Raw genomic sequence first — 26321 nt, 5'->3', positions numbered from 1 at the left:
CTGTGACTTCAGGTGATCTCTTCAGGTCTAGCTGCTAGAGGACCTTCAGTTCTTTTTATTTTTTAAAGGAAAACAATAAAGTATAGAATGTATTTGTGTGCCTACACACGGGCCATGAAAGTAAAGGAAGGGAGGGGGAGGGTTAAAAAGAGAATATAATGGAACGTATGTAACACAAAGCAGATGGGGTTCTATTTGGGAAGGGATAGGAAGCCAGTAAGAGGAACGCAGGAGGAATGGGGAGGGCAGTGGAGGGAGGGAACAAGTAACAAGATAAAATGACACAGAGGTATGAAAATCCATTACTTTTGTAATAACTTAAAAGAAGAATCTTAGGGGAGCCTGGCGTGGTGGCACATGCCTTTAATCCCAGCACTTGGGAGGCAGAGGTAGAAGGATCGCTGTGAGTTCGAGGCCAGCCTGAGACTATATTGTGAATTCCAGGTCAGCCTGGGCTAGAGTGAAACCCTATCCCGAAAAAATCAAAAACTTAAAAAAAAAAAAAAAAAAGTAATCCAACTTCACACTAAGGGTCTGATTTAAAAATACATGGTAAAATAAAATAATACTTTAAAAAAATAAAAATAAAAATAAAATAAAAATACATGATAAAGCCTATTTGGAGTTTCCCTAATGTTCCACACAGTATTATCCAGAAGCCTTTGAATATACAAAAAGGCAAACATAAAATAGAAAAATAAACCATGTTCAAAGTGGATGTTATTTTTATCCATAGTATTATCAAGTTTTCATATATATGTACCAAACATCTCCATGGAAAGGCAGGTTCCTGAAGGGCCTTCTATCCTAACGGCATTCTACCGTGCCACCAAGCACTCCCAGTTAACTTGTTCGGCAGACAATTCAGCCCAAATACTCATTTGGCCGATGCTATAAGAAAACAAGACAGTAATAGCAGTAGCAAAGGATATGCTTGCCCTCCAAGCTCTCCCCACTTCTACACCCCAGTCTCCCCCTCTGCAAAATACAGGTGGTTCATATCTTGAATGGGATAGCTCATGGGGGGCGGGGGGATTCCATGAAACAAGTCACACAGAGACTCTCAGAATAAGTGCTCGGTACTTGGGAGACACAGGCACGGATCGACTCAGGCGGGCTTGAGAATCTACAGAGCTCTCCAAACCGTGTACATCAAAAGCCCGGGCTGTGAGTCCCACAGGCAGATGTCACTTTGGGGAAAGCTGAGTTTATTCTTGCTATCACCCTGGAAGGTGAAAACGGTGCCCTGGCCTTGAGATAGGACTCCCCACGCCACGCCCACCCCCAACCCATATACTTTCCTCCCCACACAGTAGCTCCAGGGCCAGTCAAGAACTGTGTTGGGGGCTGGAGAGATGGCTTAGAGGTTAAGCGCCGCTTGCCTGTGAAGCCTAAGGACCCTGGTTCGAGGCTCGGTTCCCCAGGTCCCACGTTAGCCAGATGCACAAGGGGGCGCACGTGTCTGGAGTTCGTTTGCAGAGGCTGGAAGCCCTGGCGCGCCCATTCTCTCTCTCTCTCCCTCTATCTGTCTTTCTCTCTGTGCCTGTTGCTCTCAAATAAATAAATAATTGAAAAAAAAAAAAAAAAAAAGAACTGTGTTGGCTCTGAGCTGCTACACCCTACATTTTGCCTCGTGTGGCCTGATGGGCCGGATGTGGCCTCCTTTTCCAGTGGGCTCTTGCCAGGCCCAGCTCTGTTACCCTGAGGTACATTACAAGCCTTCTCACCCCTATCACTTTCTTACCTTCAGCTCTTGGACGAAGGAGGAAGGCTCCCTTCCTTCTTTGGCTCCTTTGCCCGGTGTTTGTTTTCAGAGCAGCCTGAGAGATGAGAGCCATCTCCTGCCCTAAGACCCTGTTTAGACTTACCCAGACATTGGCCTTGTCTGCAAAGCAGGTCCCCGACTCTCTCCTCAGCCCAGCCCTACATAAATCCTGAATGTCGGGTGCTAAGTCTTATTTAAAAAATATATATATATATATTGTATTATTTATTTACTTGACAGAGAAAGAGGGAGAGAAAGAGTCAGAGAGAGGACAAGAATCGGCACTCCAGGGCCTCCAGCCACTGCAAATGAACTCCAGATGCATGTGCCCCCTTGTGCATCTGGCTTACACGGGTCCTGGGGAATCGAACCTGGGTCCTTTGGCTTTGCAGGCAATTGCCTTAACCGATAAGACATCTCTCCAGCCCAAGGTGCTAAATCTTAACTCTCCACCCCAGGCCACCAGCAGTTCAAGATCAGTGGGGGGAATTTTTTTTTTTTCATGACTAACACACCAGGAAAGAGAAAAGAGAAAAAAGAAACTATGGCTGGGGAGGTGGCTGAGTTGGTAAAGCACATGAGAACTTTTGTCAGCTCCCTTGCCCCCGTGTGAATGATGACGTGAGCCCACCTGTAATCACAGCCCAAGAACTGCCCGGGCAAGCTGGCTAGCAAGACGAGCCCAGTCAGTGAGCTCTGGGTTCAAGTGACAGACCCTGTCTCAAGAAATAGGAAGGACGGGCTGGAGAGATGGCTTAGCGGTTAAGCGCTTGCCTGTGAAGCCTAAGGACCCCGGTTCGAGGCTCGATTCCCCAGGACCCACGTTAGCCAGATACACAAGGGGGCACATGCATCTGGAGTTCGTTTGCAGTGGCTGGAGGTCCTGGCATGCCCATTCTCTCTCTCTCTCTCTCTTTCTCTCTGTGTCTGTCGCTCTCAAATAAATAAATAAATAAATAGAATTTTTTTAAAAAAAGAAAGAAATAGGATGGAGATCAACCAAAGAAAACAACAAAAGTGAACTTCTGGCCCCCACACATATACACACTGCACATGAACACACACACACGGAAAAGACACTGATAGAGAAGCTAAAAACCCAAGGCTCCACTCTTGTCAGAAACACTAGATTTTATCAAATTTGTCCTTTCCCACTCGCTGTAGCTGCCTTCCTATATACTGCTCCTCAGACGAATGGATGAGCGGACAGAAAATTTCCCCCACCATAACCCAGCTCTGAAAACTTCCTTCTGCCGGACTAACTCCTTAGAAGAGACACAGGAGCAATTTCATCTTTGAGTAAACAAAATGATTAATAATAATAATGATAATTCTTTCTCTAAAGAGTTCCAGAGAGGAGGTCTTTGGGAGTGGGGGAGGGTGAGGAGAATGTAATGATGGGGGAAACAGTTTGGTAGTTGATCTCTCTCCCCCCCCCAGGGTTTTATTTATTATTATTATTACTGTTATTATTATTAAGAACACATTTTGGGGCTGGAGAGATGGCTTAGCGGTTAAGCGCTTGCCTGTGAAGCCTAAGGACTCCGGCTCGAGGCTCGGTTCCCCAGGTCCCACGTTAGCCAGATGCACAAGGGGGCGCACGCGTCTGGAGTTCGTTTGCAGAGGCTGGAGGCCCTGGCGCGCCCATTCTCTCTCTCCCTCTACATGTCTTTCTCTCTGTGTCTGTCACTCTCGAATAAATAAATAAATAAATAAATTAAAAAAAAAAAGAACATATTTTGTATGGACACATCATGTGTTGGTACCATCTTTTCCCTCTTCTCTGCCCCCATTCCATGGGGGCCCTCCTCAGTGGGGTTGCTGGTATTCCCCACGGGGCTGTGGGTTATGCATTATGGGGAGCAGCAGTCAGTTATTGGGGGGAGGCCCCTGGGCACCACTCTGGCATTCTCATTCATCAAGTCCCCTTGCCTGCTTTGCTTCCCTGCCCAGGTATAGGCTGAACTGCTGCTGTCGCCCTTTTTTTTTTTTTTTTTTTTTGCAGAGTCCAGACATGCTGGAATTCTCCAAAAATAACCTCACTGAAGACCAAGGAAACGAACAAAGAGAATACAAACAGCCCAACAGCAAACTGCTTACCCAGTGCGCGCACCTAATCCTTAAACAACCAGAGTCTCGCCGCCACCGGTGGGACAGCAGGACCTGGGCCCTTCCTTGCCGCAGTCACAAAAGACCCTTCCCGAAGGAATACCGCTCTCCCCGCCCCCCAGGCAGAAGTGCACACAAGCAAAGGTGGGCTATTAGAAGCTGACTCTAGAACTACCTCAGTCACCCCAGTACCTCTTCCCTGGGCCTCAGTTTCCCCACTGATGAAAGGGCAAGGTTTGAGCGGGTCATCTCCAAGCCATTAACAACTGCCACATCTTCACCCACCGCTTCTCAGAGGTTAGACGCCCCAGTCTACCCAAACAGGTCTCTCCGTAGGTGCTCGTTCAACACAGCATAAATAAATCCCCCCCCCCCAAAAAAAAAACAATGGCAGGCAGATCTTCATGAATGCTGACGCACACCAGAAACCACTGGGGGCCACTTGCGATCTGCCATACGTTTCTTCCTTGCAACACTCAGAAGCCTGGCAGCCCCCCTTAGCGGGTCATAAGCAGAAAGTGCATGGGGAGTGGCGTTGGGGCTCGGGGCATACACCAAAAATCCCAGGGTGGTGAACAAAATTAGCAGTGTGATCCCAGAGACTGGGCTGATGATCCCCAGGGGCCGAATCACCCCTTAGAGACGTGGGGCTATACTATCTGGAAGAGACACGACAGCTCTAAGCCAACTGCTCATCAACAGATGTAGGGAAAAAGAAAATGCGGTCTGCATTCAATGTAATATGGTTTTGCCTTAAAAAGAATGGGGGCTCATGGGCTGGAGAGATGGCTTAGCAGTTAAGCGCTTGCCTGTGAAGCCTGAGGACCCCGGTTGGAGGCTCCATTCCCCAGGACCCACATTAGCCAGATGCACAAGGGGGCGCACACATCTGGAGTTCGTTCGCAGTGGCTGGAGGCCCTGGCGCGCCCATTCTCTCTCCCTCTCTCTGAGTCTTCCTCTCTTGTCACTCTCAACTAAATAAATAAAAATGAAAAAAAAACTTTTAAAAAGAATGGGGCCTTAATGGTTAAGGCATTTGCTTGCAAAACCAAAGGACCCAGGTTCGACTCCCCAGGACCCACATAAGCCAGATGCATAAGGTGGTGCATGTGTATGGAGTTCTTTGCAGCAGCTGAAGTCCCTGGTGCACCCAGTCTCTCTCTCTCTCTCTCTCTCTCTCTCTGTCTATCTGCCTCTTTCTCCCTTCCTCTCAAATAAAAATAAATTAAAAAAAATAAAAGATAAAAACAAAATAATGGAAATTTGGGGTTAGTGAGACAGCTCGGTGGTTACAGGTGCTTATTTGGCAAGCCGGCCAACAGGAGCTTGGTCTGGAGTCTCAGCCCTCAGGTAAAGCCAGCCACGAAGTGGCGACAGTCTGTAATCTCAACATGCTTGTGGGGATGCGGCTGGAGTTAGGAGAATCTTAAAGCTTGTGGGTCCTTTTATCAACCTTCCCACCAGCAAAATAACAAGACAGACTTTGTCTCAAACAAGATTCAGGGAGAAGACCAACCCAGTGGGGTTGTCCTCTGACCTCCACATAACACGCATGCACATGCACACACTCATACACACACACAGGAATTTTGATATGTGCTACAACATGAATAAGCCTTGAAGACATTCCACTAGGTGAAACAGGCTAAGCACGGAAAAGAAAATACTATAGGATTCCATTATATGGAATACCTACAATAACCCGATTCACAGAGAACAGGTTACGGACATTAGTCGGCGCAGGCAGAGGAGAGGGTGGAGAAGCTATTGCTTAATGTGGACAGAGTTTCTGTGTGGGATGATGAAAATATCCCAGAAGTGGGTAGCGGTGATGTCCCCACCACACCACAAATGCCCTCGATGCCACTGGATAACATCTTTACGCATACCTGAAAGTTTTATGTTCCGTTTAAAATATATGCAGTAAAACTATTTAAAAAAATAAAATATCTGTAACAGATTAGATGTAATTATTGAGCATCTAGTGAGGCTCTGTCACATTTGTGTACCCCATTCTTTCATCTTTATAACAACCCCGCGGGCTAGGTTTGGGCTGCCATTTAACCTGCACTTTTGTTAGAGGAGCATGACGCAGAGAGCCAGGTCTGTAAAGACCCACAAACAGTCAATGGCAGAGCTGATGCAACAGGGAAAGGGAACTCCGGGGTGAGGGGATGGAGATGGGGGCGGGGGAGGACAGAGGGAAATCTGAGATGGCTTGGAACAAGCCGAGACAGGTGAACCAGCGTAGGGGCCGCCCACACCCCTACCTGTGCTTGCCAGGTTCCACGGGTCCACATTTGTCCCGTCTCACATTTCACAGCCCCCACCCCCCGCCCCGCCCCAGCACTTGCTATGTTTTTATCTCCCGCTGTCTTACATCCAATCAACACCTTCCTGCCCCTCTTCCTCTGCTGACATCATTCCTGCTGTCTCCCATCTGTCCTGGACACTCCCCATCCCACCCAGCCTGTTTGGAGGGCCTGTGGAGGCTCAGCCAGCACCAAGGGAGAGAAGCCCAAGACTCTACTAGAGGAACAAGCAGCCCCCCCCCCCCCACACACACCCAGTGCCTGTCTCGGAAAAACCCCAAGCTAGACAAGCAAGTCCACAGGGTGCCAGGCCTTGTTAGATTCAAGGTTTATCCCAGTGTCAGGGATAAAGTCATGCATGTGACCAGAGCCATTCCTGTAGGTCTCCTCTGCTTCTTTAACAATCGAAGGTTGCCCAATCCCACTGAGGCAAGCTTTTGGTATTATTATTATTATTATTATTATTATTATTAGAGAGAGAGAATCGGCACATCAGGACCTCAGCCACTGCAATCAAACTCCAGACGCTTGCGCCACCTAGTGGGCACGTGCCACCTTCCACTTACCTCACCTTTGTGCATCTGGCTTACGTGGGATCTGGAGAATCAAGCATGGGTCCTTAGGCTTTGCAGGCAAGCGCCTTAACTGCTAAGCCATCTTTCCAGCCCAACATTTGAGTATTTTTTTTATTAATATTTCTCATCTATTTGCAAGGAGAAAGTGAGAGAGCTATAAATGAATATGCCCACCAGGGTGTCCTGATGCTGCAAACAAACGCCGGACATGTGCACCAGTTTGTGCACCTTGATTTATGTGGGCACTGGGGAAATGAGCCCAGAGTCAACCCAGGCCAGCAGGCTTCGCAAGTAAGTGCCTTTAACTGCTGAACCATCTCCCCAGCCCAGCCCACGTTTAAGATTTGGGTCTTCAAAGAAAACCAAAGCATGTCCACACCCAGAGACCTCACTGGGCCTGAGTGCAGCCTTCTGAGGTGTGTACCTATGTCTGAAGGTCCTTAGAAACTCCTCCTGTGACAGTGCAGGCAAAACTACCGGATGCCAAAACCATTCTTACCATTCAAATTGGAGGGGACTTTCAGCATGTTCCCAGCTTGCTCTTCCTGGCATTTACTTCTGTGGCTTTTTTGTTTTGTTTTTGTTTTTCGAGGTGGGGTCTCTCTCTAGCTCAGGAATACACTATGGAGTCTCACGGCGGCCTTGAACTCACAGCGATCCTCCTACCTCTGCCACCCGGATGCTGGTATTAAAGGCATGTGCCACCATGCCCGGCCCCTTTCTCTGGCATTCTGATCCCCACCCCCAACACCCAGCTGGGGACCATAAATCCACAGAAGATGTCCACTGATGAACTGTGACTCCTCTCAGGGGACCCTGAGCAGCTAACCCCAGTGTAAGAAATGAAGCCCAGCTACGGGGGATGTGGGGGGGGGGAGGATTCCAAACCACAGGCAGAGTGAAGACGAAAGATATTTAAGCAAACACCCCTTTAATCATGTCCAGGAAGGGTGATCGCTAACAGATGGTGGCGTTCAAAGAGCAGGCTCGTGTTCTGGGGAGTCGCTGCTGCCTAATGAAGGACTCTGGTGGCTGGCTTCTAGGGTCTGCTGTGTAACTGTGCCATGAGCAGCTGTGGGATCCCGAGCAAACCCTGGCTAGATTTCCATCGTTTAGAGTAGAGATGATGACACTGCCCACCTCTCTCTAAACCATTGCCCCATGTTTGCCTTCACTTGGTATTGAGGTCCCCCTAACCTGAGCGGGGGACCCCTTGCTTCTCTTCTTCTTCACTTTGTTTCTTATGATGCCAGCACATCATAGATCTAAAATCGTATTTTCCCCATGCACATCTTAAGCATAATTCATCTACTTTACAATTGGCAGCCAGCGGAGTATGCAACTGAATGATGTCCGGTGTATTTCAGACTTGAGCATCCATCACTGTCATCGACTTGAGGAGAATATTGTCTCACTAGCCTGCAAACTTGCCATATCTCTTAGCCATAATTTCCTCAGTTTCCCCATCCGTCACCCCACTCTCAGCCCTAGGCCACCATGAATCTATTTTCTGCCCTTATGCCTTTGATTTAAATCAAGTCACACACTATATGGTCATTTGTGATTGGCTTAGCATGTTTTCGAGTTCACCAGTGTGGTAGCAATATAGCCCTGTAAGGTTTGGGAGTGCCCAAGATCACTCACATCACTCTGAGGCAAAGATGAAAGCTTTTAATCGGGAAAAGCACTAGCTACCAGGGTAGACTCATAAGACCAGAGCCCAGCCAACCTGAGTTTTCAGGTCGTGGGCTTTATAGGGCTTTTTCAGTTGGGGTAGGTGAGGAAGGAAAAAGAACTCATTTGTTAAGTTGAATAGAAAAGTTCCTTTAGGGGAGGTCATTACATTAACCATTTAAAATAGCTAGGGTGGGGCTTAGCAGCTAAGCATTTGCCTGTGAAGCCCAAGGACCCCAGTTCGAGGCTCCAGGCTCCATTCCCCAGGACCCACATAAGCCAGATGCACAAGGGGGCGCACATGCATCTGGAGTTCGTCTGCAGTGGCTTGAGGTCCTGGTGTGCCCATTCTCTCTCTCTCTCTCTCTCTGCCTCTCTCTGTGTCTGTCGCTGTCAAATAAATAAATAAAAATGCACAAAAAATGACATCAAAACAGTGACCAGGTGACTTACCATGTGAGATAAGGGGGGCAGGGAACCATTACCTGGGGCATTGTTAGGCAAGGAGGGGGGATAAAAACCAGGTGGTTTCTTGAAGAACGTGGATAATCCAGTTTCCTCTGCCTCTGTCACCTGTCTGCTGACCATGGTGACTCCATCTTGGGAGCCCATCCCGACCTAACAAGCAGGAGTTCGTTTCCTTTTACAGTTGAGTAATGTTCTGTCGTACAAAGATAACACACCAGATTTATGAGTTCACCAGTCGATGGGCGTCTGTTTTATTTATTTATTGTTCTGTTTGTTTTTGAGACAGAGCCTCACAGCACAGGCCTGAAAATGCCTCCTGGCCTTCTGGGATGACAGGCGTATGCCACCACGCCAGCTCCATGAACATGTATGTTGAAGTTCGCATGTGGATATTCATTCTCATTTCTTTTTAACAGATAGGCGGGTGGTGTTAAGTGTGAACCTTGAGAAACTGCCAGAATGCCTTCCAAACCAATGGTAGTATTTAAAAATCCCACCAGTCGTATATAAAGGTTTGAACTCCCAATATTCTTCCTGACATTTGATATCTCCTGTGTTTTTGGTTCTGCAGGTATCCTCTGTTTATTTTTATTTTTTCATTGTGATATCTTCTCATCATTGAGTCATGGGAGTTTTTTAAATATTCTAGCTATAAGACTCTTAAATGCATGCTTTTAAAAACTTTCCCTGGGCTGAAGAGATGGTTTGGCAGTTAAGGCATTTGACTGCAGAGACAAAGGACCCCAGTTCAACTCCCCAGGACCCAAGTTAGCCAGATGCACAAGGGGGCGCACGCGTCTGGAGTTCCTTTGCAGTGGTTGGAGGTCCTGGCACACCCATTCTCTCTCTTCCTCTTTCTCTGTCAAATGAATAAATAAAAATAATAAAAAAAAAAAGATTCTCTCTCAGGGCTGGAAAGATGGCCTAGCACTTAAGTGCTTGCCTGTGAAGCCTAAGGACCCCAGTTCGAGGCTCGATTCCCCAGGACCCATGTTAGCCAGATGCACAAGGGGGCGCACGCGTCTGGAGTTCGTTTGCAGTGGCTGGAGGACCTGGTGCACCCATTTTTCTCCCTCTCTGTCTGCCTCTTTCTCTTTCACACTCTCTCAAATAAATAAATAAATAAATTTTAAAATGTTTTTAAAACTTTCTCCCTTTCTGTGTATTGACTTTTCACTTTTTTTTAAGTGAATGATTTTATTCGTTTTATTTATTTGAGAGAGAGAGAGAAAGAGACAGAAATAGAAAGAGAGAATATGAGCATGCCAGGGCCTCCAGCTGCTGCAAACAAACTCCAGATATACACCACCTTGTGTATCTGGCTTTCGTGGGTTCTGAGTCATTGAACCTGGGTCCTTCAGCTTTGCAGGCGAGTGCCTTAACTGCTAAGCCAGGAAACAGAGAGAGAGATTTTTTTTTGTTTTGTTTTACCCATTCTTCCTTTTTGTTCAGACTGGGACCTCAGCCTGTTAGGTAGAACTGCCCATATTCAAAGAGAGACTCCCAACCTTACTTATAACTCTTCTCTGCCAAGCCATTGCAGATACACCCAGACATGTGCCTCTCGGTTCAATCGAGGTGAAAAATCAAGGTTAACCATCATAGTAGTCCTCTCCTTACTGCGATTCTTCTGGCATTGCTCCTTGGGATTAATTAATTTGACCTCGTTCCCCCCACCCCCCACACACATTCTCTGCAAACGATACATGGGCAGCGTATTTGTCTTGGCGGAGCAGCTTTTATTTTGAAATGATCTCGTCTGTTTCAGGCTGGCCTTGAAATCACTAGGCAGCCTTGAGCTTCTGAGCCAACTGCCTCTACCTCCCAGGTGTTGGGGTTTCAGGCAATGTACCACGATGCCTGGTTTCATCAGGTGCTGGAAACTGAATCTAGGGTTCCTTGTAGGCGAGGCAAGCACTCTAGTGAACTGCATCCCTCGCTCCAAAGAAAAATAACTTGTACAAGAGAGAGAGAGAAAAAAAGGAAAACAATCACTTTTCTACCCAGTCAGGAAGGACTTTCTGGGAAGGCCAGATAGGAAAGGATTGCATAAAGGAAAGGGGAGAAAGAGGCATGCCTGGGGTTGGCTGTTTGCCTCAGCAATGAGGCAACAGCGCTAAGGAAGAAATGGTTCTACAAATGCCCCTGTGACAATGTAACATGCATTGAACCTTTTTTTGTTTGTTTGTTTGGTTTTTCATGGTAGGGTCTCACCCTAGCCCAGAGTGACCTGGAGAAAGAGGCAGGAGGATCACTGTGGGTTTGAGGCAAGCCTAGGACTACAAAGCAAGGTCCCAGTGAGCCTAGACTGGAAGGAGACCTTACCTTTAAAAAAAAATGTTGGTTTTGCATTCAAAGGACATCCACATCTGTTGGAAGACTTTGAGTTTTGTTCTTAGATAACCCACGTTAGCTGAACGTGTTAAGGGATATGATGCTTATACTTTCCCTCCCCCTCTGTCAACTGCTGTGAATGCTGTATATGGTGTGTGTTCCCCTCTGCTACTGATCTGGAAGTGTGGGAACGTGGACTGAAGCTGATGGGCTGAGAACATGGACTGAGCTTGTGGTGCGCTTTGCAGAACTTGGAAGCAGAATTCACCACTGAGCTCAGGTGTCTCAAAGAAGGGTAGAAGTTCTCATGTCTGTTAGCTAACCATAAGAATGCTGTTTGCTGCAGTTCTGTGTCCTATGCTTGGATGCTTTTTATAAGAGTTGTCAATGTTGGAAATTCTTAAATAAAACTGATTTAAATTTTTTTAAAAAATTTAAAAAATGTTGGGCTGGGGAAGTGGCTTAGTGGTTAAGGCATTTGCCTGCAAGCCTAAGGACCCTGGTTCGATTCCCCAGGACCTATATTAGCCAGATGCACAAGGGGGCGCATGCATCTGGAGTTCGTTTGCAGTGGCTGGAGGCCCTGGTGTGCCCATTTGCTCTTTCTCTCTGCCTCTTCCTCTGTCTCTCTCTCTCTCTCTCTCTCTCTCAAATAATTAATTATATTACTGTATTGCTAGAAGTCCACTCAAGTCATCACTAAACTGCATTAGTTCAGTAATGGCCTTGGTGAATAGAAACTAAGTGAAGAGGAGGATCTTTGCTGCTAGGGACTTTGTAGGGAAGGAGAATTCCATATTGAAAATTCTATGATTTAGCCGGGCGTGGTGGCGCACGCCTTTCATCTCAGCACAGGCACAGGTGGGAGGATTGCCATGAGATCAAGGCCACCCTGACACTACCTAGTGAATTCCAGGTCAGCCTCGGCTAGAGTGAAACCCTACCTCAAAAAAAAAAAGAAAGAAAGAAAGAAGAGAAAATTCTATGATTTATATAATACAGTCATCTAGAATAAAATACAACCATAAGAAGAGTGAAGAAAATGAGACTTCAGAGCATCCAGAAAGAGCTTCCTAGGGAAGAAGATGGGACATGGGCTCAGTCAGCCCTTCCCTTCTCCCTGGTGCAGGCACGGGGGGTGGAGGGGGGTCTATGCCAGAGACCTGGCACTGGAAACAGCAGCGCGTCTGTTAGAAGCTTACAGGTGAGGCTCTGCATGAGAATTTTCTCAAATCCTATCTTTTTCCACACTGTTTGTAAAGGGAACAGATTTTTCTGTGACAACAGCCAAAAAAAAAAAAACTAGAAAATAAATCAAAAAAGGACTGTCATAGATGGGCCCTAGAAGTAGAGTTAAAACGTACAGGGTTAGTGAAGACAGGATGACATGGTTTTTTCTTCCAGACTCGGCTGCACTCATAGATCTGGGGACGTATTCTTCTCCCTCAGACACCCGTCCCCCCTGTTCCCTGTCTCCTCCGAAAGCCTTTTGCAGATGGAGCCTCTCAGTTCCCAGAACCAGTCTGGAGCAGTGATTAAAAGACCAAAATTCCAAGAACCTTTTTTTTTTTTTTTTTACTTCTTTGTACTTTGGCAAACACTTAGGCTGCACTAAGTCCTGGTGAATCATTTGAGAATGGCAGTCAAGATGAGGAGGAACATGATGGATACTGCTAGGCATGGGGCCAGTCCTCAAAAAAAGTGGCTGTTTGGGGAGAAAGGTAGGATTTTGAGAACATTTCCTTTTTTTTTTTTTTTTGGAAACCCTTTGTCCCCCACAAGAGCTTCGGCGTCTCTCCTGCCTCACTGCTTCCCTCCTTTCTTTCTCCATTCCTGTGGACAAGAATCATTTCCAATTTTCCACAAATTTACAGAGGTCTAATGTTACCTGGGGGGGGGGGAGAAATGATAAAGGCCTCAGGACCTTATTGGGTCAGAGTACCCCCCCCCCAAAGAGCTACATAACACACAGCACTCCACAGATAGGGTGCCCAGTAACCTTTTGCCATTTTGGTATTTTGATGATTCTTCTTGACATTTGAGAAGCTCTCTCGAAATGAAGAGGGGAAGGAAAAAGGAGATTTAAAATTAAGAGAGACGGTCAACCCGTGAAATACAGAAAAAAAATAATAAATCAAACTTGTCAGTTACACGTGCGTTGAACCAGAAACTCAGACAGTAAGTGAAGGACTGACCTAAGAAATGACCTCAGAGGGGGAAGATGTCTACATCTGTCAGAATTACATTCCTAGTACCACTGCTGTGACCAAGTAACACAAACGAGGAAGCTTCGAAGCCAATGTGCCTCCAATTGCTCCAAGGAAGAATGTTTCCTTGGTGGAAGGACCACTTCAATCTCTCCTCTGACTTCACTTGGCCTTCTGATTTCCCTCTCTCTCTCTCCCCCCGCCCACCATGTGTGTGTGTGTGTGTGTGTGTGTGTGTGTGTGTGTGTGTGTTTCCTTCTGTCTCTTTCCTTACCTTATGAGGACACCACTCATCATATTTAGGGCAAGGATGATTTCAACTCAAGATCTCTTAACTAACCCCAGTCATAACGAACAGATTTTTCAAACAAGGTTACATTATGAAGTGGCTGATGGATAATGGAGTGTACATTGTTCAATCTACTGGGAAAAAAATGTAAATGATTATTGGCCAGAAGAATGAGCAAAGAAAAGAGGGAACCCGTGAGCCAGGAAGGAGGCCTGGGGATGAAGGAGGTCACAGTGAGATCCTTCTCAGGGGCCCACCTTTCTCCCCAAAAAGCCTCTCTTTTGAGGCCTGCCACTACGCCTGGTGGAATCCTTAGTTTTCCTACCATTCAGGTCAAATAAATTAAAAGATCACTTTCACGTGCCTCCTGCTTAAAAAAAAAAAAAAAAACCGATATATCAGATGGGCATATTGCCCGAACTCCTTTAACTTGTGGGCAGGAAGCATGTATGCTGCTCCTATTAGGCTCCAGCCTGTACCTGGCTCTCTGGAAATATGTCCTCAGTAACGTCAGATGTGAGAGAGAAGTGAGTTGGCATGAAGGTCCTGCCGCACTGCCTCTTTGTGTGGTCAGATGTTCTTCCGCACATGATGCATAACCAACTGAAACCCAAGACTTCCTGGAAGGCATATGCTCACCGAGAAATTTAAGGGAGTCCGATTCTAGATTTTTCCTGAGACATCTGTCAGAGGGTATCTCATGGTCAAGGCTCTTGTGGATTCTTCTGTCTCTCTTCTCTTTTATAATCCCATGTTAAAAAAGAAAGGCGTGGACTGGAGAGATGGCTTAGTGATTAAGGTGTTTGCCTGCAAAGCCAAAGGACCCAGGTTCGATTCCCCCAGGACCCACATAAGCCAGATGCACAAGGTGGCGCATGTGCCTGGAATTCATTCTCAGTGGCTGGATGCTCTGGTGTCCCCATTCTCTCTGCCTCTATCTATCTATCTATCTGAAGTAAATAAATATAAATAAAGCTATTTTTAAAAAGGAAAAGGATTCCTGTACTTTCTCCCAAGCTTGAATTACTATGGTGCATCATTGTTAGGTTGAAAGCCTCCACAGTATCCAACAAAGGTGAAATTTAAGATTTATTTCATTTAGTAATAGCAGCTCTTCCAACCCCTGACAATCGTTGCTAAAGAATGATCCTCTCTGTGAGAGTCTCCTGAGAGCAGGGCACCGAGAGAGAGAGAGAGAGAGAGAGAGAGAGAGAGAGAGAGAGAGAGAGAGAGAGAGAGAGACATAAGACATTGTAAAGGTGGCAGTACCTTGTTATTCACGGGTGACAGATCTGCAGCAAACCTCTGCACCTCATCTTTTTTTTTAAATCTTATTTTTGAGAGAGAGACAGAGAGAGAAAGAGAGAAAGGAAGTGTGCGGCAGGACCTTTCAGCCACTATGAACAAACTCCTGCTGTGTGTGCCCCCTTGTGGCACATGTGTGACATTGCACACTGGGTCTCTGCCGTCTGTCTACGTGGGACCTGGAGATTTGAACATGTGTCCTTAGGCTTCGCAGGCAAGCGCCTTAACCTCTCAGCCATCTCTCCAGCCCTCTGTACCTCATTTTCCACTTCAGCAGAGATAGGACTCATAAGTGAGACTGTCTCTGGGATGCATGTTGACATGTTTGCTTGGATTTAAAAGAATAGAATCTGACCTTTTCTGACCAAAAGTCATTCCGATTTGGCCATGTGGTTTGAGGATGAGATTTTTGGCTTTACTAACTTAGTTAAAAGGTTACCAACATTGAATTCACAGAGTGAATGAACTTAACCTATAATTCAAAGAGTATGTGCTTGTATATAAAAATTATTTGCTAAAAACCACTTTGTACTAGCAAGGTGCATTAACAACACTTTGACTTTTATAATATTTTAAGAGTGTATGAAATAAATCAGGGAACTTTTATAACAGAGTGACCAGCTATAATTAAGTCTCAGGAAAATGTTTTTATATACTTCCTGGAAACTTCAAATCGGAGTGAGTGTAATGACTAAGGACATATTTTCTCTGGTGGATGACTCTATCTTTAAAAAAAATATTTTACTTATTTGAGAGAAAGAGGCAGATACATATATACTTGTGTGTGTGTATATGTGTGTACATATATATATATATAAACATCTATAGAGCGGTAATGGGCGTACCTGGGCCCATAGCCACTGCAAACGAACTCCAGACACATATGCCACTTTGTGCATTTGGCTTTACATGGGTACTGGGGAATCGAACCCAGGTCCTTTGGCTTTGCCAGCAAGCACATTAACCGCTAAGCCATCTCTACAACCCAGACTCTCCATCTTTGATTCAACCAGTTGATGAAGGACCTAATTGAATTGTTGGCTGATCACTGAAAAAGATTTTGGTGTGTTTTGATATGTAACCAGGAAGGAGCTAGAAGAACTGAGTCCCAGTTTTATAATGAAACTTTCTCTATGCCCACCATATCTTGGAAACAGTTTCTTAGCATGCATATCTCTAAGAAAAGAAAAATAGGAGTAGAATTAAAGCCAAACATTGTCTCAGGCTTACATTATATATTATATATACATTATATATTATATTCAGCCATGTCAGGCAGCAAAATGAACAAAGAAAAATTTCCCATGTCGTTAAGGAATGTATTTTTATATAACATTGCATTTTGGTTAGTTATTAAGGCTTCCATCATACAGGACTTTGATCAATTATGAAGGAAAATTGTTTTAATATACAATTTAGGGGAAAAAATTAACACATCAAGTTCATTATAGGTTTGCAAAGCTAATTTTACTACATATACACTTTAATTACAAAGAGTCTAACAAACATGAACATGTTAAGATAAACTTCTATGGGGGAGCAGAATAAAATAGGGCTATTGTAATTTTCTAAAGGCTAAAAAAAGGACTTGTCCCCACATTGCATGTAGGTGGTAGTGGGTTAATATTAAATTGCTGTGAGATTTATAGTCCATTGGCCACATTCGAGGAGAAATGTTACCATTTTTATCTCATAACTGCTGTATTTTCAATATGCCGAAGCTGCACCCGTTACAATTGCTATTTAAGTTTGTGACGAAAGGACCTGCAGCTGTCAATCAACGTATACCTGCTGTTCTTGGCCTTCCTCTTACCCAGAAGGCTGTTCCTGCCCTACCAGTAGAGCAGATGCACACAGGGAGCCCTGAAGAAAAAGAGGGAGCGGGCTGGGGGGATGGCTTAGCGGTGAAGTCACTTGCCTGCAAAACCAAAGGACCTCAGTTCGATTCCCCAGGACACACGTAAGCCAGATGCACAAAGTGGCGCATGCGTGTGGAGTTCGTTTGCGGTGGCTGGAGGCTCTGGTGCTTCCATTATCTCGGCGTGTCTGCCTCATTCTCTCTCTAATTAATTAATTTTAAAAAGTTATAAAGAAAAAGGAGAAACAAAACACCGAGGTGTCAGAAGAGAATGTCCCCTATACAGAGGCTGTGAGGAGAAACTAGAAAATCCCACCCCCAGCCAACAATCCCATCCATCACGTCTCTATATCGCAGGGAGAGAAACGGATGCTTAAAAGGGCCCAGGTCCTTAATGATTCAAGATGTTCCTTCAGGAGCAGTAACAGCGGGAGAGAATCACCGACATAAACTGTAAGTCCATAAAAAAGCAAGCAATGCCTAGTAGCCAGTGAACTGCATAGATTCCAGGATAGCTGTGAATGTAGCCCAACACATTTGTGAGATGACAACGTCATATCCCAGTGCCAAAAGTCTGGGCATCCCTAGTAGGGAAAAGCAACCCAGGACCTAGTTTTAAAAGGAGGTTTTAGGGCTGGAGAGATGGCTCAGCAGTAATGGTGTTTACCTTCAGATCCCAATGTCCCAAGTTCATTTCCCTGCTATCCACATAAAGCCAGATACACAAAGTGACACGTGCGTCTGGAGTCAGTTTGCAGCAGCTAGAGGCCCTGGCATGCCCATTCTCTCCATCTGTCTCTTTAATATCTCTCTCTGCTTGCAAATGAATAAACAAATAAATGGGCCGGAGAGATTGCTGAGTAGTTAAAGCTCTTGCCTGCAAAGCCTGAAGACCGAGGTTTGATTCCCCAGGACCCATGTAAAGCCAGATGCACAAAGTGGCACATGTAACTGGCGTTTGTTTGCAGCAGCTGGAGGTCTTAGCACACCCATTCTCTCTCCTCTCTCCCTCTCCTCTCTCTTTTTTTTTCTTTTTAAAAATATTATTTATTTAAGAGAGAGAAAGAGGTAGGTAGACAATGTGCACACCAGGGCCTCTAGCCACTGCAAACAAACTCCAGATGCATGCACCACTATGTGCATCTGGCTTACATGAGTCCTGGGGAGTGGAACCTGGGTCCTTTGGCTTTGTAGGTAAGTGCCTTAATGGCTAAGCCATCTCTCTCCAGCCCTGTTTCTCTCTATATATGTTTTCAAATAAATTAATAAATATCCTACCTCAAAAAAAAAAGGCAAGAAAAAATTTAAGGGCTGGAGAGATGGCTTAGCTGTTAAGGCACTTGCCTGCGAAGCTTAACAACAGAGCTTCAATTCCAGGCTGACCTGGAATTCACTATGGAGTCCCAGGGTGGCTTCGAACTCACTGTGATCCTCCTACCTCTGCCTCCCGAGTGCTGGGATTAACGCCGTGCGCCACCATGCCCGGCTCATGTGCCTTAAGTTTGTTGTCAGTGGCTATATACATCTGGCCCCCCTCTCAAATAAATAAATAAAATTTAAAATAAATAATTTTTAAGAGATTTGAGTTCTGTGACTATTGCTCAGCAATAATTCCAATGCTTACTGCTACGTCCACAAAACCTTCCCCCCACCACCCCACCCCTGATAGCCTTGAAAATCCCATGGGTCAGCTAGAACCCTATCAGGTGAAGTCTGGAGAGAGGAGGCGAGAAGGTTGGAATGGGAAGAGAAAAAGACATTGTCTCAAAGCCAGCAACACTGCCCTGCTTTATTTCTTTGCCAGGGATGAGCAGGGTTTAGGAATGACGCTGTTCCGAGCTGAGCCGCGGTCCCCTGCGAGCCGCTCCCTACCTGCCTTGGGCTTTGGAAGAGCTTCGTGCGCACTGGGAGACGCAGGCAGGGAAAAGCGCAAGGCTGCCCAGCAGCAGCGAGCCTGGGTGTGCGGCTCTGGTTGTGGTGGGGGCTGGGGGAACACCCCCAAAGACTCCAGGCTGGGTCCTGTCTCATCTCAGGGGCGAGGGGGAGGTGGCCAGCCAGTCCCATTGCTCCAGTTGAACCTGGGTTCTCTTTTTCTGGCACCGTTGGCTACAGCCTGATCAAGCTGCTTCCTTAAGCCCCACACCTCCCTTCCTTGTGTGTTTTTTCTGCCCAGGCCTTTCCTCTTCTCCCATGCCCATTGGTCACTTATCTTCCACATCTGTCTCTCACCATCCCTGAAAGTACTACCTTTACAATCTCTCCTCCTAAGGGCTTTTTTCTAACCTTCCTTCAACCCACCTGGCTCTTGGGATCAAAATCTCCTACCAATTCCTGAACTGAAGCAGCCCTTGAACCTGTCACCTGCCGTTGTACTACGGTCATTGATGGGGTCTGACTGTGCCTCCAAGAATGGGCCCCCCTTCCCTTCAACTCCACAAGTACATCCAGGGTACCAGGCACTGTGCAGGGGGCACTCGTGAGGAAGAAAGATGGGTCCCTGCAGCCCAGAGCTCCCACCCCAACAGGAGAGCCAAGGCTAAAAGGCATGGCAAATGTGGATGAGCTTAGCCCAGACCCATGTGTCCATAGCCAAGGTTGATGTTCTTTCTATAACTTCAGCCCAGCTTGTGTCTTAACACCAGATGGTGGGGAGTGATTTATGTCCGCTGGAATCCAGGCCAGTCTGTGACCACATTGCTGGTGCAGGGAACAGTAGTCTTTGGAAGAAACCCCAGCAGATGGTACTCCACGCTAAGTTTGTGGGCACAGGGCTTCCAGAAAAAAAAGGTTAGGACATCCTGTGTCCTGGTATTTTAATTAGCTGGAGGTCCAGGAGGGACTCTGCAAGCCAAGGTTCCTATGGGCCCTGGCGGAGTACAAGGAGAACATTCTGTCCACAAAGCAGCACGTGGTTCCCAAGTTCTCAGACGCTAATGGAAAGTTCTGGACGTTCTCCCCAGAAGCACACAGAGACACATAAAACATGCGCCTGGCTGTCAGCATCCAAGGCTCCTCAGCTCCCAGAAGCCCATTCCTAGCAGTGTGTGAAGCTTCATTGTGGTTTCTGGGAAACAATGGGAGAGAGAAAAAAACAACCACTCAGTGGATGTTTGTGGAATTAATGAATGACATTGAGTCTGACTAGGCCAAGATCCTAATGGTCCTTGATGAGAGCTTTGCGGAACCAGCAGGAGTCCTTAGCCAGAGTCCACCCCGTGTTGAAGTGGAAGATCCCCCTGCACAAGGCACTTGTGGGGTTCAAGGGGGTTCCCCAAAGCATCTTCCTCTAACAGTCTTTCTTTGTTCCTACCGTGCCTGAAACTTTATGATGATCAAAGTCATTACCGCAACATCCCCAGGTTTAAGAACAGGTGTGTTGGGCTGAGGAGATGGCTCAATGGTCAGAGGTGCTTACTCGCAAAGCCTGCTGGCCCTGGTTCAGTTATAGCCCCCGTACCCACATCAAGTCAGGTGCACAAAGTGGCGCGCGCGTCTGCATTGTTTTGCAGCAGCAAGTAGCCCTGGCATGCGTCCTTCTCTCTTTCTCTCAAATAAATGGAAAAAATATATATTTTTTTACTTTGTATATTTTATTTTATTTTAATTTATTTAACAGAGAAAGGGGGGGAAGAGAATGGGCACACCAGCGCCTCTAGCCACTGCAAATGAACTCCAGTTGCATGTGCCACTTTGTGCATCTGGCTTATGTGGGTACTGCAGAATTGAACCTGGGTCCTTTGGTTTCACAGGCAAGCGCTTTAACCTCTAAGCCGTCTTTCCAGCCCCCCCACCAATATATATATATATATATATATATATATATATATATATATATATATATATATATATATTTTTTTTTTTTTTTAAAATCCAGGTATGTATAGACAAGAAGGGAAAGACAAAGCAGGCACAAAATCACACAAAATTTTCCCAACCTGGGCTCTGCCTCACCAAAGGCTCGTTTTACCCCGGGAAGACTCAATAACCTTGAAGATCAAAACAACACCCTTATTACAACTGAGAACTGTCATGAACGCTCAGCTCCCACAGCGTTTCAATTTATCCAGACAGAAATGTTTCCCAAAAGAGTAGTCGATGGACAAACATGAACGTTTATTGTATTCCTACCATTCGCAGATGGTTTTTAATGTATCAGTTCATTCCATCCTCAGGAATATCTGGGAAAGAAAGCATCATTTTTCCACATTAACAAGTAAGGAGAGAGACACAAGCATGCTCAGGGTTACAGAGCAAGCAGTCACAGAATCAAAGTTCAGCGTCAAGATTGCCAGTGCATTCCTAATGTACAGTAAAGTCAAGAGTGGTTTTGTCTGTCTGTTTAAGTTTAGGACAGAACATAGGTCAGGCCCATGTCGCTTCAGCTAAAAATGGGAAGATCTTCCCCTGTGGCCTGTTGTCCAAATCTTTCAGGGGCAAAGATGATGCTTTGGACAGACACCTTCACGAATGTCACCTGGGGTCCCAGAGGAGTCCAAGAAGCCCAATTGTTGAGACTGCAGGTAAATGGGACCAGGGAATCAACTATCCATGCACTTCCTTTTTTAATATTTTCATTTATTTATTTGAGAGAAGGAAAGAGGCTGAAAGAGAGATGGAGAGAGAAAGAGAAAGAATAGGCGCCACTGCAAATGAACTTCAGATGCGTGCACCACCTTGTGCATCTGGCTTATGTGGGTCCTGGGGAATCGAACTGAAGTCCTTTGGCTTTGCAGGCAAATGCCTTAATCGCTAAGCCACCTCTCCAGCCCTTTCCATGCACTTTCTAGCCCAAGCAAGTCACCAGTCTAGGAAAATGTTTATTTTCAGCGCATTCATCATGTCTACAACTTGTTGGCTTTTCTTTGAAAGTGTCTTTATTTACTTTGCCTCTGTGACTTTACCTTTGCTTCTGTGAGCAAGTATATTCCCATAAATATGACAGTCATCATAGCTGGCTCCAGGGAATTCATCTGCAGTCCTGGGGCTGGAGGGATGGCTTAGCAGTTAAGGCATTTGTCTGCAAAGCCAAAGGACCCTGATTCGATTCCCCAGGATCCCATGTTAGCCAGATGTATAAAGGTGGGTGCATGCATCTGGAGTTCATTTGCAGTGGTTGGAGGCCCTGGCACGCCCATTCTCTCTCTCTGTCTCTCTCTCTCTCTTTCTCTGTCAAATAAATGAATAAATATATATATATTTTGAAAAAGAAGCACTCTCCTATGTCATCAAGGTCCATGAGTCAGCATTGAGTCAAAACAACTTTCTGTTTTATAATAGAAAGCTCTGAGAATGAACATAAGCAGGCAAAAGGCTGTCTTATTCTCAGATCTTGCCTCCTTGCTCATAAGTAAACGTATTTTAAATTGGATGTTTTTGAAGGGGTGGGGGGGAACCTCCTACTGACCCAATTAGACAAGGAAATAAGTCCAACCAGAGTACCTACTTGCAAATAAATATTTTTGCACACCAAGATGATGAAACTGAGGTCTAATTGGAAAGATTTCCCAGATGAAAGCCATTTGGATAAACTTTTTTTTTAAAAAAAAAATCCCCTTTCTCACTTAATATCAGGTTCTGCAGAAAACATTTTTGGCACCTCAAGTTATCTTGTTGCTAATCAGCCATTATTATAGGGGTTCCCATCAGACCATGTTCCAGAAGTTCTTTATCTTAGTTACATAAGCAGCATGGCATTTTCAAAAATCTCATTTTTAAAAGGCATTAGTCACCAGTATAACAAAACACATGCTCTGTACCAATAAAATTTAATGTTCAAATAAAAATGCTTGTTTACATGCACTTTTATTTGCCTCTGTATAAAATAAACCATGTTCTCATGAGGTATTCTCTTAGGTCAGTGAATTCTCTCACCCATTCCTCTGCTTAGGGTGGAACCAGCTGGTCCCACTGTCTGGCCCCAGCAGAGAAGGCTGGCACTGCGGAGAGCATTGCAAACTCTGAGCATTGTGAACTCTGTGGTTTGAGGCTAAATGGTAGAGCTCTCTTTCCTCAGTCCCCTGACTCAGTCTCCTGGAAGAATTGTCTGCTTCAATGAGCAGGTTGCTGGTTTTATCACACACACCTTGCCTCGAAGCTCACTGACTTGTAGAGCCTGCAAGAGAGCCCTTCCCCTCTATGCCAGCAGTGAAGAGAGGACCAGCCACATAGTCACCCTCAGTGACAGGGGTGGACAGCCATTCCTCCATCTTTCACTCCCCTCTTTCCTCGCTTCTTCCCTCCCTCCCTCTCTGTCTTTCTTCCCTCCCTTACTTCCTTTTTTTGTTAATTAATTTTTTCATTTATTTGCAAGCAGAGAGAGAGAGAGAAAGAGAATATGGACATGCCAGGGCCTCTAGCCACTGCAAACAAACTCCAGATATAAGTACCATTTTGTGCATTTGGCTTTATGTTGCTACTGGGGAATTAAATACGGGTCCTTAGACTCTACAGGCAAGCACCTTAACAACTGAGCCATCTCTCCAGCCCATGGCTGTTTCTAAAACACAAGACCGTGTTGCAAACTCAATGACCCTCTCTTTCCTGCGTTTCTTATACTCCACAATACCAGGTAGGGTGCCAGTTTATTAATCCAGGGGGGAATAAAGCAGACTTTGAAGAACAGGACACTCCTTAGGCACTCAGGCCCCTTCCAAAGAGTCTACATTCCTCCTGTTGCCCCAACACAGGTCAGCTGGCCCAATCTCAAAGGTTGTAATCTCTCAATTGCAGCTGAATGGGCATCAGTTCACCCAAAGATTTTTCTTTCTGTGCCACATCCCTCTGATCACACCAGTCCATTTCTATACAAAGCAACCCTGCACAAGTTCTCAGGACATGGACATAACAGCAAGCCTCTCACACAAACTGCTTCTAGCTCAGTCCAAGCAAAGCTCTTTCTCACCCTCATAAGCCAAACCTCTCAGTCCATAGTTCTTACTGCATTCAGGTCTTTCAACTCTGACCAGAACAGTCCATCAAGCTGTACTTACAGCACTGCAAGGCATCTCTTATGCCAACGTTTCAAATCCTTCCACATTCCTCTTGAAAATCAGCTCCAAAAGGCCAAAGCCACACAGTCAGGTGTCTAGCAGCAATGTCACTCTTGGTACCACTTTTACTTGTGGCAGTCAGGTTCACATTGCTGGCAGAAATCACTTGACCAAGAGCAGCTTGTGCAAAAGAAGGTTTATTTTGGCTTACAGACTTGAGAGGAAGCTCCATGATGGCAGGGAAAACGATGGCATGAGCATAGGATGGACATCACCCCCTGGCCAACATCAGGTGGACAATAGCAACAGAAGAGTGTGCCAAACACTGACAAGGGGAAACTGGCTATAACACCCATAAGCCCGCCCCCAACAATGCACTGCCTCCAGGAGAAGTTAATTCCCAAATCTCCATCAGCTGGGAACCTAGCATTCAGAATGCCTAAGTTTATGGGGGACACCTGAATCCAACCACCACACATGGCTAATATTTTTCTTCCTGAAACTCTAAGCAAAAAAAGACGTGCTTTATTCCAGCAGGAGCTTAAAATTTTATTCAGTGTCAGCTCAAGTGATCCATTAGGCTTATTAACTAGACACCAAAGCCTTAACAAATAAAAGTAATTAATTAAGCTCAACAGTAGGAGGGAAGGACCACAAAGACAGAGAAGTGTGTCTTGGAAGCAATTTTTTCTGTGTGCAAACAAGTGTAAACCACCACTAATTCTTCTTTTCCTTGCCTGGGGAGCCTTAGCAAATTCTAAACAAACTACTTCTCTGTCAGGGTTCAGAAAGAGAATGAAAAAATAAAAAAATAAAAAAAACCTGACACCTTTTTTTTTTTTTTTTTTTTGCCCATGATGTCATTTTCTGTCTCCCAAAGCCTGTGGGTCTGATTCTGGTGTCAGGGAACATAATGGCAGTGACAGCCCCAAACACATTTGAAGAGGGAAAATAACCTTTCAGTTCCACAACACTCATTTTCTCCCATGAAGACAAATATAGCCCAGGCTGAAATCACTTAGTGTCAATCAGGGTAACCGGATCAGCTCAGCGTTAATAATGAATATTGGGTCACGTGTCCCCGCAGAGAGCAAAGTGTGAGAGAGAGGCGCGCCAGCTCCGTGTGACACCCACCAGCTTCTATATCAGACCACAGTTCTCCCAGCCCAGCTGCAAGGCAACGGGGTAATTTAATCCGTCACCCACTCTAATTGCTGAACTGAGAGAATTATCGGGGTTGCCAGAAATTTTAAAAAAAGGAGTTTTCAGAGCACTGGGGTCCAGGCTTTGTAGCTGGCATGCAAGCTGGGGTTGTCATGAGGGGGCACACCTAGGTTTTGTGGGGCCTAAAAAGCTCATTCATCTTGAGATCTCTCTTTAAGGAAAATCATGCAAAATTGTAAATACCAAATGAGGAGCAAGAACTTCGCAGAGCCTCGCTCAAGAGACAGGCCTGGAAATTTGGAACATCATTAGCATCATGGAGGGGAAAAAAAAAATCTCTGGTTGTCATGGGAACCAAAAGTTCATTAGCCTTTTTGTCTATATCCTGGATTCGAGATGGTCTGACTCTTGGTGGAGTACCCTCCCCACTCATGTGCGATTACACTTTTCCATGTCTTATGTGAAGATGAATTACAGAATGCTATCATGGAGCATGGGTCAAACCATTTCCAACCTCTCAGCTCATCTCCAAGAAAGACTGACTTGTATTTCCACCAGGCACCATTCATTAGTTGGTATACTCTGTCCCCTATGATTTCGATTTTTAAGAAGTTAAGAATATATTCCAAATAGTCTTAGATCCCACTTATAACCTTCAATAAAATCTATGAAAAGAGCAATTCCATCACCAAGAGCAAAAATGCAGAACGATACAGTCAGGGGAGGCCTAGAAAACGCTCAGCTTTTAGGCAAATCAAACACTGCCTGTCCCATTTAGGATTGAGAAGCAAACTAAAAGCACTATTAGTACAAATGAGAAAAATCAAATAAAATGTAGTCCCTAGGATGACATATTGGTTCAACATTTCAAAACAGTACTAAATTAATAGACTAGGAGAGAAAATTATGTGATCCTCACCACAGAAGCAGAAAAAAATTATTTCATGAAATGTAATACCCACTGCAAACAAACTCCTACAAAACTGAAAATAGGAAAAAAAAAATGTCTTTTCTTTGAGACAGAATGCCAGTAGAAACTTGAGTAAACACTACACTTAAGGATGAAATCATTATTCCTCCTGCTCTTAGGAATAAGATTACACATCACAATTAATTCCCACTGACCTGGAAGTCCTAGACAATTAAATGATAAAGAAAAGAAAAAATGTATAAAGATTTGAAGAAGAGAAATGGAACCACTAGAATTTTCATACAGCAAAATGAGGGGCTGGAGAGACGGCTTAGCAGTTAAATTGCTTGTCTGCAAAGCCT

The sequence above is a fragment of the Jaculus jaculus genome, chromosome 18 (genome assembly GCF_020740685.1).
Source record: "Jaculus jaculus isolate mJacJac1 chromosome 18, mJacJac1.mat.Y.cur, whole genome shotgun sequence".
NCBI classification, from domain to species: Eukaryota; Metazoa; Chordata; class Mammalia; order Rodentia; family Dipodidae; genus Jaculus; species Jaculus jaculus.
This window is presented reverse-complemented; position numbering follows the sequence as displayed.